The 5146-nt window shown below is 43.1% G+C and overlaps 1 long non-coding RNA gene across 1 annotated transcript; it reads right to left on the bottom strand.

The window, feature by feature from the left end:
- Positions 1-737: 737 nt before the first annotated feature.
- On the bottom strand, positions 738-1834 carry LOC144516366 (uncharacterized). Its single transcript, XR_013501837.1, has 4 exons — positions 1459-1834; positions 1251-1388; positions 933-1164; positions 738-795 (listed from the first exon to the last, which is right to left on the bottom strand). It is a non-coding gene; the product is annotated as an uncharacterized LOC144516366 (long non-coding RNA).
- Positions 1835-5146: the final 3312 nt, after the last annotated feature.

The raw sequence follows: 5146 nt of genomic DNA, 5'->3' as shown, positions 1-5146 counted from the left end.
CAGTGACAGGATCCCAGCAGCAAGTAAAATGACAGAACAAACAGAGAAGGAGAAGGTGCAACCAACAACCAACCACTACAAGATTCTAAATGAAGCTTTTGCTGAAACGTGATTTCTGTGTGAGATAAAAGTTAACTGCTTCCTGTTTTGAAATTTGATTAAATGATTTGGAGATGGGGGCAGGTGCATTGCTATCGCTAAGGAGGCACTAGATTCTCGGAGAGCCTTAGTCGATCTGGCGTAGCCTTCTTGCTGAGATTGAATGAGTGCTGATGCATAACCTGGGGAAATAAAAAACATGTAGATCATATTCACTGATTACCGAGGTCTCATGCATACATATCCAAATATGATGGAAACTGCCTGAAACTGCTTACCGTATGAGGCCTTCTGTTTAATTGGCCGGACTACACGTTCACCCAACCTTGGGTATTGCATGCCATATATTGCAACGCCATCAGTTGTTCGCGCAACTTCGCGGCTGCCATTATGGTTGTAGTGTAAAGCTGCCAACAGAAGTCTGTAGAAAATCACATAATGAGGGCATATTTTGAGCTAGAAATATCAGGTGTCTGTATCATATGATAATATGACATGTAGTTACTCCATTGCGCAACACTGACCTACTGTACATCCCAAGGTAAGAAAACCCGGTATGTTTGGGAGGGAAGAGCAGGATGAGGGAGTGAAACGCCTCAAGGGAAAAGGTTTGGTGCTGTGGAGACAACTGCTTCACATCCTTCAGCAAGGATGCCTTTGTCACAACACCCTCCAGTTTTACTGCAACCGTTGAGCCTGTAGGAGAAAAAAAAAAAGTCCCAAACAAAACATTTTACCCTGATTAAAATTTATTAAAATACAGGTTCCAGCAAAAATTCTCTCAGGTCACATCATCATAAAACCATAGAGTACACATATTTCATGTTGTATACCTGGTTCTAGCCATTCCTTTTTCCGTTGCTCCCCCTCAAGAGGTGGAGGAGCACAACAGGGAAAGGCAGGCGTGTCATGCTCATGGACGTCCTGTATGTGGTTCACCATGCTCTTCCACTTGGCCTCCATGACCTCTAGAGAGGTAGAGGTGGTTTACAATCGCAGGCCTCCACAACTTCAGGTCCTCCCAGTCCTTTTCCTTGGCCATCGTATCCAAAGCCTTGCTGAGACCTTGTTTACAACAAATGGAAAGTATTATATTGATGGAAATGTAATTTCAAGAATTACCTCAAAGCTTCCAACATCGGGATACATACCTTTCCCGACATGCCAGACATCATGCGATGCCTGTCGGTGATGAGTGTCGACACTTGAAGATCCTGCCCCCTGAGGAGGGTTATGCTCCTCTTCAAACCCTCTAACTCGCACCAGTTGCTATTCGGGATCTCTGAGCACTGCAACATGACACAATCAGTGTAAGTGGTGCACAAAGCTTATTTCTTTGTCTGATAACATCACACTTACCTGGACAAGCTGAAGGTTGACGACCTTGTTAATGCTCTCCTCAATCAACGAGTAGGTCCCATATTTCGCACAATGTCCAGGAGAGTCTGACCTGGGTATGATTATAAATTGTAATTATGTTAAAGACACAACATAGCACATCAGACCATGTCATTTGTTAATTATGGTTACTTGTTCTTCCTGCCAGGCCTGAATGACGATGGGGATGGTGTAGTAACGCTGGTGGCGGAAGAATGTATTCGTGCTGATGCAGTGTAGACCAAATAATGTCAGCATTCTCAGAGTTTGAGTGGGCAGACATCCCGAAAAATGAATTGCCCCACTCAGAAGTAGGTTGCAGGCTGGCGTGTTTATGTGCAAAATTGGCTGGTTTTGCCAGAACTGCTGGAAGCCACATGTTGCACAGACCTACCATATGCAGAAAATAGAAATGATCAGCACACCATCAGGACACTGGGGAATAAGTAGGGTTCAATCTATATAATTTTTCTAACATGTACTGCATTATTTTGATAAATGTGCCTCCCTGCTGCACCACCATACCGTTAGATTCGCCACAACAGGCAGGGCAAATTGTGAACAGGGCCATCAGCTGGTCTTTACACACAATGTATTTATCCGGACCACTGTAAAACAAAGAAAGAGAATATTAGATACTTTATTCATCACAGGGGGGAATTTATGTATACCATAGCTTATACAACCACAACACAACACACATACAAACATATATCTCACACACATGAAAATAAAAATTACTCACAGAAATGTAAAAAGTAAAGAAAGAGCACGTGAAGTGATTACAAAGGCCTGGTAGGGACTGACCCTGTGATACATTGACCATGACAAGGTGCTATGGTAGAGTGTGTGCAATGGTAGACAGATATCACAGTTTAGCTAGCAATCACTGGTGCTGAAAGTAGGGAGACTTATCATCTCACTTTAGGTCAGGGTTACTTGGATGAGGTGGCGGCTCCTCATACGATGCCTCCTCATCTGAGGACATGTCCTCTTCATCAGGCAACCAAGAGGTGTCACTTGTGGTGAAAGAGGCCTCTTCATCGCTGTTTTCAGGACTGGCAAGGGGTGTAGATGTTCTCATTCTTGTGGTCTGTGTCCCCACACTGACCATCTTGGGCCTTACCTGCACAGCTGTGTCAGAAAAGCATAAGACAAACATAGCCACAATGACAATAATGGTACACAGTATGCTGCGATGATTTGGTTTAAACAATCAAAAACAATAGTGTGTGGAATTATCCACACACATGGTGGATGTTGTTGTCGAACATTTATAACAATACCAGGGGTACTTTATGGTTCTTAGCTTGTTGATCAGTGTACGTATCAATGAATGTGAATAATATAGTGTGATTTTGGAATATGTTTTCTGGCGTTTAGCCTCCACTACAGCCCTGAACCCCAGACTAAAATCTATCCCTAGACCTACCAAAGGATTTTCCATCGGGTTTCAAATCACACTGTGACCCAGTGTGGCATAGGCCAGATGCAGGTGGGAGGGTTTCGGGATCGGGATTGTCACGATTTTCTTCTTGGGGTGTTGCATTTTCCAAAATCTTGTATGAAAACCAGTGAAAACAGGGCAGAATCACAAGCATAGTGAGTAAGAAAGTAAGTAAACATTTATTTATATAGCACATTGTCTAACACAGTGGTCACTAAAAGAGCCTCATGTAGACAGACAAAAAAAATATATAACATAGCCTTATCACTACTCCTAACTTTCAGCACCAGTGATGGCTAGCTAAGATGTGATTTCTGCCTGCCTCGGGTATGCTAACATTTAATTCTGGATATTTTCATTTAGTTTTGGAAATTTTCACTGACTGGGCTAACGTTGCTAGCCATTAGCTACATTGTAAAATAGAGGGTTTTCACCGACGTCACGTTCTGGGCGGTAACCTGGATGTGTGGCCATATTGGAGGCTCTCGGTGTAAACAACTGAATGGAGTAATTGAGTATTGTGCACTTTGGATACTTTAATACTTTATGTCTAAACAACAGAAAAGCTCATCAAAACGCGTCCAAGATGCAAAGGCATGGAAGGACTTGGACCACAAAAAAGGCACGATATTTTGAGAAATGACAGTTTACTGGCGGGGCAGATCCCTACAAGTTGGCTCCCTCTTCTTGGATCCATGGCGATTCCTTCAGTTGCATATAAGGAAGACCTGAAATCCTACAAAAGTTTGGAGGCTTATAACTAGATGGTGTGTGGATGGGTGAGGGAGACGCAGTACCAAGTCATTAACGACCGTTGTGTTGTGAAGGCCAAAGTAAGTAATGCAATAACGTCTTTAATCAACTTAACCTTAACTGTATGACATCATTGTGATACTCAAGGTGTAGCCAAGTGACTCAATAGTTTTTTTTTAAATTCAAAGAACGAACGAGAGAGTTTTCCCTCGTAGATCCTGGTTGAACTTTGCCAACCACAAGCTCCTCCTTTCCTGTGATAACTTCTGGCATTCCTCTCCCTGGTTTTTAATAACTTTTGGAAGTCGATAATATTCCAAATGTTTTTCTCGGTCTGACCTATTGGTACAACCTAAAACACGGCAATAATTAACCATTTTCCTTAACGCCGTTCGGGATCTACTTCAGTGCCTGTGCTTTGTTGTGATGCGGAGTACCTCCAACATGGCGACTTTGGGTCTGATGACGCCCTGTGAAAACCCTCTATAGTTGAGACAGCTGTTAGCTACATAGTAAAGTAGTTGAGACAGCCGTTAGCTACATAGTAAAGTAGTTGAGACAGCCGTTAGCTACATAGTAAAGTAGTTGAGACAGCCGTTAGCTACATAGTAAAGTAGTTGAGACAGCCGTTAGCTACATAGTAAAGTAGTTGAGACAGCCGTTAGCTACATAGTAAAGTAGTTGAGACAGCCGTTAGCTACATAGTAAAGTAGTTGAGACTGCCGTTAGCTACATAGTAAAGTAGTTGAGACAGCCGTTAGCTACATAGTAAAATAGTTGAGACAGCCGTTAGCTACATAGTAAAGTACTTGAGCGGCGAGCACCCCCAAACTTAATTGGCTTCTTCATCCCGGACAGGACAGGCAGAGGAGCAGGAATGGGAATGACGTGAAGGAACTGCATCGGAAATAAGTCGTACTCGACGTTTACTGAACCGACGCATGTCTCCAGGGTCACAGTCTAAAGCAGTGAAGTGTTCGCCACATATGACGGCTGACTTTGTCACAGAGGCAGCAGTAAAATCTGCCCGCTTCGTAGCCACAAACCTCACCCAGGCACGAATCAGCCGTTTTTTCTTGGGGAACTTGTGGAGCCTCTGCCCTGTTTTTGATGTATTCGTACATCCCGCACAAACACAATAGTTAACCATTTTTGCTAACTAGGTCTCCAATATAACTGCTAGCCTACTTGCCGTTAGACTAACGGTAACTCTAGGCTTGGAGTCCCTCTTATGACATCACGCACAGTCTAGTGGAAGGGAGGGGGAGTGCTTAAAACCACTGTAAAAAGTACCAACTTTTCATGTTATATTCAGCATTTTGGTATAAAAAACATACAAAACAATGGTGGGCGGTTCTTATCTTTATGTTGAATAAGCACATTGCATTATCTTCGGGAAAAATGTAACCTGCAATTTACACTTTAACCTAACTGCCTCAAAAGGGACGCCAATAGTCCCGACCAAGCGCG

The sequence above is a fragment of the Sander vitreus genome, chromosome 4, assembly GCF_031162955.1.
Source record: "Sander vitreus isolate 19-12246 chromosome 4, sanVit1, whole genome shotgun sequence".
Classification (NCBI taxonomy): domain Eukaryota; kingdom Metazoa; phylum Chordata; class Actinopteri; order Perciformes; family Percidae; genus Sander; species Sander vitreus.
Note: the sequence above shows the minus strand (reverse complement) of the source record. Positions and strands in the feature narration are given on the sequence as shown.